A 13158-nucleotide genomic window follows, 5' to 3' on the forward strand; every position below is an offset into this window, starting at 1 on the left:
TAAATGATGTGTTTTATCCACTTTTCAGATTCTATTTATTCAGTTTATTCCAGTTTTTTTATTACCATTAAAAAACGGTGCAACTAATTCTGCTGAAAACTCTTTCAGTTCTTAAATACGCGATTATGCGTCGAATAAGCCAAGTCTGTGTTATTGTCATAACTGGTTCGCGAGATAATCGATACGAAAGAATCCGAACATACGCACATACGTACACACACATACACACAGACATCACATTGAAAGGTTTGATTCGGATATTGCAGCCATGAATCCGCGGAAATATGTAAAACAGGAGATTTTCCAAATCAACCCCATTACATTAACTTCCTCTGGGAAGTTAATAATTTCAAAACTTACTTCGAATAAACATAACAAGTTCTGATTCTAATTTAAAATAAATTTCAGTAAAACTCTTGAAAATAAAATCTTGAACAAAATTATTGATAATAATAAAAAAATTATTTTTGTATAAGATTTTCAGTTTTTTTCCCAACAATTTTCCATTTTAGAATTATTACACGTTAAAATGAAAATGAATGACGGTATAAAAAATAAGTGAATTGAACTTGTCTGAAGTTTTTTTATTTTCATAACACCATGCTGGTTAAGATCCATATATTTTTCGTTGCAATAAAATTTTGATGCAACAAAACATTGAATGAATGAATGTTATATTTGAAATAAGTACCACGATGAACCACTGTTATTGAGAGTATAATATACTTTTATAAATGTATATAAATCTTTATCATATACATAATGATTCTAAAGTTTATAAACATAATGGCCAAATTCTTAATTGTGAAAAGTAATATTTGAGTTTGGAAAATCCAAATGGGAAACGTGTTGATCTTGAATCGTCATTTTTTTTACATGGAATTTGCTATCGTTTGGTGATGATTTAAGAAATCTTATTTCCAACTGATCATTTAGGTCATAATCTCAACGATGACTACTGTAACGAAAACGATGAGTACCGTAAATAAGTTGAAAATTTTCTAGATATATCTTCTTACTAATGTCCCTGATATCTTTGAGCTAGTTGGAACGCATGATCAAACATTCTCAGAATTTTTAAGGATTTTCAAGGCATTTATGTGAAGTATGACAATTCACCGAATACTAGACTGCGAAAAATCACTAAGTGCGATAATAAAAGAACTTACTGCGATAGAAATTGCTTCTACCTTCGGACACTTGCTGCCTAGTGCGAAGAAACTTTGTGAGGATTTTCAAGGCACTAATCTGAAATATGACAACTCACCGAATACTAGGCTGCGAAAAATCACTAACTGCGATAGTGAAATAACTGGCTGCGATAGTAATTTGCTGTCTAGTGCGAAGAAACCTTGAAAGTTAATTTTACCTAATTTTGTCCATTGAATTTTTATCGAAAATCAGGGTTCTGGTTAAAGTCTTGCTTCTCGTTTCTCTTGGTCTCTCCAGTATTAGTTATATCTAACGGCAAATCGACTAAGTGTAAAGTGAATTTGTGCACAGATTTGTTAATATTACCCAACACTATAATTCTGAAGATGATAGTTTCAATATAGACAAGATTTATTGAATGATAGACAGATGACGATTTTCAGAATTTTCTTATATTTATACACACAACACATTCTATCAGATGTAGAAATCTTTCTATACCACGAACGTTATAAATTTTTTCTATATATCTATTTCTAGTAAAACATATTTCTTTCAATTGCAATATAAAATTTAGTGTCTAGCTGCGTTCGTTTTTAACACAAAATAGAAAAATGGGTGAAAATATAATATTATATAACGAGAAATGTGAATACTCGTATCTCTAGAAGTACGTATCAGAACAGTAACCAATAGATCCCTATAACTAAGACTCCACTTCCCGTCTATAAGAAGGTTGTAATTCATTAACTTGTAAACAATACAGTGTAAAAAAATGAAATCGGAGAAAACATTCTATAGAAGCCGTTGGTTCTGTTGGCGATATTTTAAAAACTTAATTTATAGGCTGCTAAAAATTACACAGTGTTATATTCTGTACGATGGTACGGAACCCTTAGTGTGCAAGCACTTTACGGGTTTTATTTGTAAGTTAAATCTAATGACAATATAATGTTTTTATTATTTATCAGATTTGCAAAAGGTTATTGTAGTTAAATTCATCAAGTCAAAATATAAGATTTATCTACTCAGCAAAAACGTAAGGTCTGCAAACAAGGCCTCTGTTTTGTGAAATTTTCCAAAAAGCTCTTCATTGTTAATATTACAGTATAATTGTTTAAAAGGTAAGCATAATTGGATTGTATTCCGATAGCAGTATTTTAAAAAAGCTTTTACTAAACTTCACTTGTATGTATGTACGGAATTTCCTCGAAATTAGTTTTTGAACGAGAATTTCACCCTGTATAATGAAATTTAATCTCAACCCCAGCCCATAAATTGATTTTTATAACAAAAACACATGAAAATAACCAGAAGGACTCGTTCATTAAAAAAACATGACTTTTTTGTTTATAAAATGTTAGGGATTTTATAGTTTTTGTGTTTTTTTAAACGAATTTTTTTTTTTTATTGAATTTTAAATATTATGATAGAAATTTTATACAAATTTTTTTTGATACGACAATGTTTATCAAAATATGTTTTTTATTTGTTTATTATTTTTATTTTTTTTCTATATTGAATTATCGTTTAACCATTTTCAAAACGGATTATCGTAAAAAAAATCGTACGCCATTCATTCATTTTCACAATTTTGAAAAAAATAATCATCTTATCGGATCATATTTCGAATATACAAAAATGTATTATTTAATAAACATATCACTTGAAAATTTTTGTTAAACAATGAGTTTGGCAAAAATCGGAGGTAGAAATAATCAAGTTTAGTTTTAGATATAAGCAATAGGGTTAGTTGTCATCTCCAAAAAGGAGTAATTATTTCACTCTATGTTTTATAAATTTGTCGAAATCACAAAATTAATGTTGCAACGTTTCGTTGTTATTTACAACTATATCAGCTGGGCCGTAACGAGGGTACATAGCGCCGGTGACAAGTATTTAGGTTACGTCTGATATAAATAAAGTTCGGCTCTTAAAATTTCTATAAATATTCCAATAAAATCGGATCAAATTTGCCTGTGTTATCAAATAAATCGAATTTTTTAACTTTTTGACGTCATCAGAATCCAAAAAATTTTATTATGTTTATCCAATTTTTATAAACCGAGTATGTAATCCTACTAAATTTCGGCCATTCTTTTCAAATTTGTCATCAAAATTAACCTACCTCTAATAGGGTTCAAGAATGTGATGTCCTGATCCCGGAATTAAGCAAATAAGTTAATTAATGAGCACCCTTTTTTCGGTATCTTGTTAAGCGGTCAATAATTTACTTATTGCTTTTAAGTCTCTATGTTAACCTCTTTGGGTAAAACTAATGTAAGAAGTGGTCACACAATGTCCCACTACATTTCCATTATCTAGCTAATTAATAAATCGTCCCACTTTAAGCTTATATAATAACTATAATAAACAAACTAAACAATAATTTCACCCAATTTTCATGTGAGTTTCTTTACAAAAAGACACAAACACAAAACACCAAAGATTTCGTGATGTTATTTTACATTGTGTAGAGAGTTCTAAAGTAATTCTTTTCTTTCAAATAATAGTAATAACAAGGTAATGTAATAAATACATACTTGATACAGTTAGAAAGGTTGTGGACACTTTGTAAGGTTATTCGGCCACTATCGTATATATATATATTTCAAAAGCCACGCAACCAATCATCAAATAAAGTTTATTTTTGGATTTTTTGGGTCAAAATTATTTTATATAATAAATTTTATCGATATTAAAGCCAAGAAAAAAATTTCGATTTTTTGCAATTTTTTTAAAGGGTACCCCTTAGAAAAAATCGGGAAAAAATTTTTGTTTCCCATTTCGATAAAACTCTATATATAGAATCATTTTGATCCACAAAACACAAAAATCAGGTGTATGTATCGATTGGATGCATAGATTCTGAGAAAATCGCTGTTTGTATCCAATTTACAATTATATCTCAAAAGTCACGCATCCAATCATTAAATAAACCCGATTTTTGGATTTTTTAGGCCAAAATTGTCTTATATACTGAATTTTATCGATATCAAAGGCAAAAAAAATTTTTCGATTTTTTTTAAATTTTCTTGTACCCCTTAGGAAAAATCGCAAGAATCGGGAAAAAATTTTTGTTTCCGATTTCGATAAAACTCTGTTTGTAAGGTAATTTTGACCCAAAAAATACAAAAATCATTTTTATGTATCGACTGGATGCGTAGTTTCTGAGAAAATCGTTCTTTGTGTCTAATTTTCGATTATCCCATGTAGGAACCGCCATAGTTGAACGACGGGGCCTAGCCTGGTCCAGTACTGGGGATCCCAGCTTTGGCGCCCCGATATTGGCCCATGCTTGAGCCAAGATGAAATAATTAGCCTTGGCCGACCCAACGATTGCCCGAGCCTGGGACAAGGCTGGGTTGCCCAGCCTTGGCCGATCCAATGATTATCCAAGCCTGGGCCAACATGGGTTTGCCATAGAACGGCCAACGCAAGGGAGCCCAGTCTTGGGCCAAGACTAGGCATCCTAGCCTTGGCCAATCCAATGATTATCCAAGCCTGGGCCAACATTGGTTTGCCATAGAACGGCCAACGCAAGGGAGCCCAGTCTTGGGCCAAGACTTGGCATCCTAGCATTGGCCAATCCAATGATTATCCAAGCCTGGGCCAACATTGGTTTGCCATAGAACGGCCAACGCAAGGGAGCCCAGTCTTGGGCCAAGACTTGGCATCCTAGCCTTGGCCAATCCAATGATTATCCAAGCATGGGCCAACATTGGTTTGCCATAGAACGGCCAACGCAAGGGAGCCCAGTCTTGGGCCAAGACTTGGCATCCTAGCCTTGGCCAATCCAATGATTATCTATGCCTGGGCCAACATTGGTTTGCCATAGAACGGCCGACGCAAGGGAGTCCAGTCTTGGGCCAAGACTAGGCATCCTAGCCTTGGCCAATCCAATGATTATCCAAGCCTGGGCCAATATTGGTTTTCCATAGAACGGCCAACGCAAGGGAGCCCAGTCTTGGGCCAAGACTTGGCATCCTAGCATTGGCCAATCCAATGATTATCCAAGCCTGGGCCAACATTGGTTTGCCATAGAACGGCCAACGCAAGGGAGCCCAGTCTTGGGCCAAGACTTGGCATCCTAGCCTTGGCCAATCCAATGATTATCCAAGCCTGGGCCAACATTGGTTTGCCATAGAACGGCCAACGCAAGGGAGCCCAGTCTTGGGCCAAGACTTGGCATCCTAGCCTTGGCCAATCCAATGATTATCCAAGCCTGGGCCAACATTGGTTTGCCATAGAACGGCCAACGCAAGGGAGCCCAGTCTTGGGCCAAGACTAGGCATCCTAGCCTTGGCCAATCCAATGATTATCCAAGCCTGGGCCAACATTGGTTTGCCATAGAACGGCCAACGCAAGGGAGCCCAGTCTTCGGCCAAGACTAGGCATCCTAGCCTTGGCCAATCCAATGATTATCCAAGCCTGGGCCAACATTGGTTTGCCATAGAACGGTCAACGCAAGGGAGCCCAGTCTTGGGCCAAGACTAGGCATCCTAGCCTTGGCTGACAATATTCAATTATTGAAGGGAAATCGCAGAATAAATCGTCATTTTATTATTATTATTATTATTTAATTAATTACATTGATGACATAAACTCCTGAAATGGACACATTTGACATTGTAAAAATTTTAAATACCTAACAAAAATTGGCATATACAACCAAAAGGTATACAATGCGCATGTGTAATACTGTTTATGGAGTAGGTACATGTACTTACAATAACTTCCTCCTTCTCTGTCTTTTAGTCACTATCCTTTTTACAAAGTAATATTTTTTTTCAAAACCTCTCACTAGTAAGATGTTCTAGTAAGGTGTATATAAACATACAATGTTATCGCTTCTCGGCTCAATGAGTTAAACTCAACGTGCAGTATGTGTTCTTATCAACTCAATATATGGTACGCCTCGCATTGCGAGACCAGTATATTAAACTATTATTTGGAACACGGTAGATCGTTAGGAGCTTGCTCCTCTTCTACCGCGGGTTGACTCAGTGTTGCGGTACAGCTGGGGTTGGCCCTGTCAAATGAATCACAAAATAGAATTCTTCATAAAATAATCTTAAAACTTAACTATGGCCTAGCCCTGCCAACCAGGCATGGGCCAGACTTAAAACTTAACTATGGCCCAGTCCTGCCAGCCAGGCATGGGCCAGACCTAAGACTTAACTATGGCCCAGCCCTGCCAACCAGGCATGGGACAAACTTAAAAATTAACTATGGCCCAGCCCTGCCAACCAGGCGTGGGCCAGACCTAAAACTTAACTATGGCCCAGCCCTGCCAACCAGGCGTGGGCCAGTCGAGGTAACCAGTCTTGGGCCAGCATTATCATTTAATTTAATTTGGGCTTTCCCAATAGGTTACCAAATAGGCCCCAGTTGGGAAAAACTATTTAAAATCGCCTATTTTTACATTGGGCTATCCCAAAAGGTTCCCAATTGGATCCCAATTGGGATAGACCTATTTTAATTTAATTTGGGCTTTCCCAATAAGTTCCCAAATAGGCCCCAGTTGGGAAAAACTATTATAAAATCGCCTATTTTTACATTGGGCTATCCCAAAAGGTTCCCAATCGGATCCCAATTGGGATAGACCTATTGGGACATGCCCCAACAAATCCCAAGCGGGCCCCAATATAAGTACTGGGACAATTTCTAGTCGGGTATAACCTCTTTGGGTAAAACTAATGTAAGAAGTGGTCACACAATGTCCCACTACATTTCCATTATCTAGCTAATTAATAAATCGTCCCACTTTAAGCTTATATAATAACTATAATAAACAAACTAAACAATAATTTCACCCAATTTTCATGTGAGTTTCTTTACAAAAAGACACAAACACAAAACACCAAAGATTTCGTGATGTTATTTTACATTGTGTAGAGAGTTCTAAAGTAATTCTTTTCTTTCAAATAATAGTAATAACAAGGTAATGTAATAAATACATACTTGATACAGTTAGAAAGGTTGTGGACACTTTGTAAGGTTATTCGGCCACTATCGTATATATATATATTTCAAAAGCCACGCAACCAATCATCAAATAAAGTTTATTTTTGGATTTTTTGGGTCAAAATTATTTTATATAATAAATTTTATCGATATTAAAGCCAAGAAAAAAATTTCGATTTTTTGCAATTTTTTTAAAGGGTACCCCTTAGAAAAAATCGGGAAAAAATTTTTGTTTCCCATTTCGATAAAACTCTATATATAGAATCATTTTGATCCACAAAACACAAAAATCAGGTGTATGTATCGATTGGATGCATAGATTCTGAGAAAATCGCTGTTTGTATCCAATTTACAATTATATCTCAAAAGTCACGCATCCAATCATTAAATAAACCCGATTTTTGGATTTTTTAGGCCAAAATTGTCTTATATACTGAATTTTATCGATATCAAAGGCAAAAAAAATTTTTCGATTTTTTTTAAATTTTCTTGTACCCCTTAGGAAAAATCGCAAGAATCGGGAAAAAATTTTTGTTTCCGATTTCGATAAAACTCTGTTTGTAAGGTAATTTTGACCCAAAAAATACAAAAATCATTTTTATGTATCGACTGGATGCGTAGTTTCTGAGAAAATCGTTCTTTGTGTCTAATTTTCGATTATATCTCAAAAGCCACGCATCCAATCATTATATAAATTTTTGGATTTTTAGGTTAAAAATTATCTTATATAATGAATTTTATCAACATCGAAGGCAAACAAAAATTTGCAATTTTCTTAAAGGGTACCCTCAAAAATTCAGATTTTTATTTATACGTTACCTTTAAGGCCCGATAAACTCATCAAGTCATTTAAAGACTGATTTTTACAAAAAATCATACGCAAATCAACGAGCAATATGTGGAATTCACGCACTGTAACAATAATACATGTGGACTAGGCTTTATATACAATGTTTATGCAAATATTACAGATATTATACAGATTGTTCATGGAGTTATTAGTCTAAAATGACAACAATGACATAATTTTTTTTCATTGCATTTATATTGTTATTAAACGTAATAGATAGTATTTATATCATAACAATAGATAAATATTCAAATAGATACATTTATCTAAATACTTGTTCAAGTAATCTTCACAAGTTGATAGATAATAATATACAATTATTAAATTATATTATTAAAGATCTTTTTAATATACTGACCTACATTTATCATCATATTGTTATTGTTATTGTTTATAAATAAATATTGTTTAATAATAATAATTATTATTGTTATTATTGTATATTATTATAATCCAAAACACTTTGTTTACATTATATTAGAGTTAGTTCGATGTATAATGATTAATTTGATATAACAATTTAATTATAATATTGGCTTGGTATTGGATATTGATTCATAACTAAAGGTATTATACAATAGATAGGTATTTGTAGCATATTGGATCATAATATTAGTGAGAGATGATATTAATGAGATGGAATTATTCATGTTGTATTGGAAGAATCAGAGTTCAAGAACATTTAAATGCTATGAAAGGTATGAATCGTCTGTACGTGTTCTAACGAGCACAAATTTAATTAAATCAGAATTTAAAAAAAATAATAATGACATACGCCTTATCACAGAGGCCACCCACATCATTATTTATTTAATCTTTATTTATTCCATTACAAACATATTTTTACAATTACGTTTTTTGATGTGAGAGTCGGACAATGTGATCAATTCTACACTCCCATTAATTATAAATTGTTCATATTATCGCCGCCTGGATTCTAACTAACGCCTTAGACCGCTCGGCTATTTAGTCTCTAATCAGAATGAAATTCGGAATGAATTGTACCTTTTGAATTCTAAGTTCGATACCAATCAAACAATTAGAGAGATTTAAATCAATTGCGTAATTTCTCAATGCGCTCCTACACGATTCTGCAAACCTATTAGATATTTCTACAAACTAGTCTATTTGCTAATCAAATGAAATTTACAAAATTTTAAAAACTTCCGCGCAATTTTCATGTGAACCCATTTTGAGGATCATCGCCTATATTTTAGTTGTTCTAGGTACAAAACCCAAGACTCGCTTGAAATATAGCTAAAAACACTTTCCATTAAATTACCTTTCAATTAGAAAGTAAACGTAATAGCAAAGTCACAGAAAATAAAAAAACCAAGTGTCTCTATTCATATAAAGGATGAACGAGCAGGCTAGACTAAGGGTTGAAATTACTTTTATCTTATTTTCAACTCTGATGATGAATTTTATTATAACTTCATGAATGTAGACGAAAACTACGAATACAATTTCATAGATTTTTACTTTTCGTCTTATATTGTCAAGTTATAACATAAATCACTATCAAAATTGAAAATGTATTTTTTTTAACCTGTTTAACAGAAATTACTTGATCATAAGATCAGATATACTTTAGGGAGTTGCAAGAAATTTAAAGGAAAATAGACATGAAAATTTTTATTTCATCACGATTTGATGAACGTACGTTGAAACACAAAAAGATAAATTTTCTTTAAAGTACATACAAATTATACTAGTACCATTAAAATTGTACTAATTTATTCACTTTTTTTGGTTTGTTATTATTTTATCGACTTCTGGTATTCTGCCTTCTATGCTGCCATTGCCCTTTTTCATAATCTATGTCTGAAATCATTTTAAAAATTCCCATAACCAGACAGGGAGTCTAATATCTTCTGACAAATTGCAAATTTGCATTTTAAATACATACAGAATATTTTGTAAAACATGTCTGCTTTGAATGAAGTTGATTTATTATGATAAATATTTGGTTGTTTGTCCATCGACCGTAGATTCAGATAGCGTGAGTACTTTAAACTTATCAAAAAACCTATGTACTTAAAGTACATAAAATATGAACCAACTGTAGTGGGTATGATCCTTAGGATTAACATTATCTTTCATAAAATTCTTAGCCAATGGAAAGAGTTTACGATTTATTTGAAAAATAACGATTTCACGATGTTTTCATTCATTACAAAACTGAAAAAATTTATAAACAAAGTCCGAATTTTCGTGTATTTTATGGTGAACAAATGCAGATAAAATGAAATATCTTTTTTTAAATTTCTAACATATTAGAGGTAAAGTGATTGATTCATGCGTCATTTTTTATTAAGAACATTTGGTTTGTTATTGACATCAATTTTGAAGGAATTCCCCGAAATCTTAAGAAAATCTTAATACCATGTCTGTTAAAAAATTTGTCAACAAAACGAATAATTTCAAGCTGTCAGCACTCGCGTTAAGAGCATTTTGATCACGCTCGATTTAAAACATAAATTGAAACTTGAAACATTTTTTATCTTCCTATAATTTTAACTATTTTCGAAAATTGAATCAAGCGACTATAGATTAAGAAAGTGAGTGCTTCCATTTCAAGCTGTAGACAGAAAGGAATTTGGCCCAAGGAAGGCAGCAATTCAAAATTAAGCTTTCGATTTTTTCGGGACGAAGGCAACCTTTTTCCTCACAGGAACTTAATATTAATAATAATAATAAGTTTAAATACATATAATAAAAATAATAAAATTTAGTTTAACAACCTCATTTGCTCTTCGTACCTATATGTATGATTGTATCTTAATCTTGGATGGATTGGTAACATCATAATATTTAAAGATTAACATCTATTGTTTTCTTGTAAAATAAAAATAATAAAATAAAAAATGATTACAAGTTTAATAAAATAATAATTTCACACAATTTACACAAATAACTTATTTTTATATGAAAATAATAATAATCATATCATAATACAGTTATCAATGAAATTAAATGATTTTATTAAAAATTCGATACCAGAATTGATTCTAAAAGGGTTTGATCAGTGATTCTTTTTTGTGTCAAATTGAAACTGTCCTTTTTTGCCTCCATATCTTAATTGTCTTTTTTAATTTCATTCCAATCAAGTTTTTTAATTCCCTTTCATAAACTTTGGTGGTGTACTTCGACGTTTTATGAAAAACATTGGCAAAAATACTGAGGATATAAATTTAAAACTTCACGAAAACAAACCAGAAAAATTGGAGAAAATCCTGCAAATCATATCAATATTAACCCGTGGGATGCACTCTTTTTGTTAGCTGATCAATTTTGGTAAATAACTTGAAACTTTGTGATTGGCTTCCTTTTGCATTTTCAAATTATCGTGATATCATCATATTTAAGCTATCGGTTAGAAAAAAAGCTGCAGAGGGAATTTTGTTCGTACACAATGACCACTTGAAACGCTTAGGCCTGGCAGTGTATCACGACTACTGCAGGAGCTGTCACAGTGGTGACGAGGAGGAGACAGTGTCTCATATTTTCTGTCACTGCCCAGCTCTTGTCATGAGGAAATGGATTTACTTTAGCCAGCCTCTCTTTGATGACCTCTCTGACCTAAATTCAGTCGACGTCAAAGCCCTCCTGCAGTTCTTAAGCAGCTCCAAATTGTTCATGGAGTAGTGGCCGGGGATAGACCAACCCTTTTACGTTATCACAACGGACCTAAGGTCTAAGTATGTCCCACCCCAGGATAGCCACTCTAACCTTACCTAACCAAACCATGACCATTTGATAACATATTATTAAACAATTCAATTGAAAAACAAAAATACTTTAGTATTGCATATTCGAAGAGCTAGACAAACTCATCAGTGCAATATTTTTTTGTAGACTCGCTCAAAGACAGCCACTCACAAAGTTTCAAGTAAGTATTTATTAATCATTTTACAAAAAGAGTGTTGTCTCGCAAAATAAGTCCCATGGTCTCCGGCTTATTGATGTAGGTCTGATAATTTATAATTATTCCATCTAAATAAAAATAAACCAAACAGTAAAGTTACAGAAAAAGACATGTTATTGTTTTACCATAATAAAAGATCTTTGTGAGTATTCTTTTATTTCTTTGAAAATTGTCAGTAATAAGTTTTATTTAAAACAAACAATCCTCAGAATATTACTTACATTTATATAAAAATTAATTATATTAGCAGTAAATTTTAAGAACAGTAGAACATCCGACGGATATCATTGTTATAAAAAAAAGAACATATATATTATTTATTTATTCACGCATATGAAAAAATATTATTTACCTTCTTCAACCTACAACGAACGAACAAGGGGCTCATAAAATTGTTTTTAAGAAGAAAAAAATACCTACAATTATTGTTATTTTCTGTGCCAACAGGAAAGTTCTTATTTAGATACAATAAACTTTTATCGTACTTAATTTGTTACAGTAAAACTGTTTTGTTTTCTTTTTAAGAAACCAGTTTTAAAACATAATCCATAAAGGGTCCTTTTAAGTTTTTTGAGAAAAAATCCACGGTTTTTTTGAAGAAATTCTATTATTCCTGGCAAAAAAAAAATTGATAATATTATGCAAAAATCAAAATAAAAAAATTTGTATTTTTTGACTAAAAACACATGTTTACAATTCGCTGGCTGTCATAGCATTAGGTGCAACTCGGGTCTACGGATCTAAAATCTTGATCCACGTTGCTCATTTGCGAACTCAACCCAACTATTTACGTCCTGAGCTATACAAGTTTCAGATTAATATCTCTTTCGCTTTTGAGTGATCTTATTCACATACGGGCACACAGGAAACCGAAAACGAACTTTTTGAGAGATTTTATGAACACCTATACTAAAATTTTGTTCGAAGCATCAATATTTTTATGCGTTACAAACTTACTATACCGTGATATCCTACCTTACTATACCTATATTTGAGGAAAAAATAAGTATAGTTAGAGATTTCATTTCACACAAAATAGTGAATTATAATCGTCCATATTACATATTTGAATCGAAAGAAACATTTCTAGGATCTACAATTCTTGGTGACTCCCTGTACTACTTAGATAATTCATAATATCATTTTTGACAATGAAATAGTAACTACACTTATGAAATGAAAGAAGTAATAGATCATTTAATAAAAATACTACACCACAGCTATAAAACCTAAGCTAACTATAACATCATCTCATAGATAG

The 13158-nt window shown here is 32.3% G+C and overlaps 1 protein-coding gene and 1 non-coding gene across 4 annotated transcripts in view; one reads left to right on the forward strand and one right to left on the reverse strand.

Annotated features, from left to right (window-relative positions):
• Nucleotides 1–13158, reverse strand: part of LOC123298612 (autophagy-related protein 16-1) — a 788644-nt gene that overhangs the window by 241758 nt on the left and 533728 nt on the right. The gene's annotated exons all lie outside the window — the stretch shown is intronic.
• On the forward strand, nucleotides 5999–6192 carry LOC123299382. The gene has a single exon (XR_006535321.1). It is a non-coding gene; the product is annotated as a U2 spliceosomal RNA (small nuclear RNA).

The sequence above is a fragment of the Chrysoperla carnea genome, chromosome 4 (genome assembly GCF_905475395.1).
Source record: "Chrysoperla carnea chromosome 4, inChrCarn1.1, whole genome shotgun sequence".
Classification (NCBI taxonomy): domain Eukaryota; kingdom Metazoa; phylum Arthropoda; class Insecta; order Neuroptera; family Chrysopidae; genus Chrysoperla; species Chrysoperla carnea.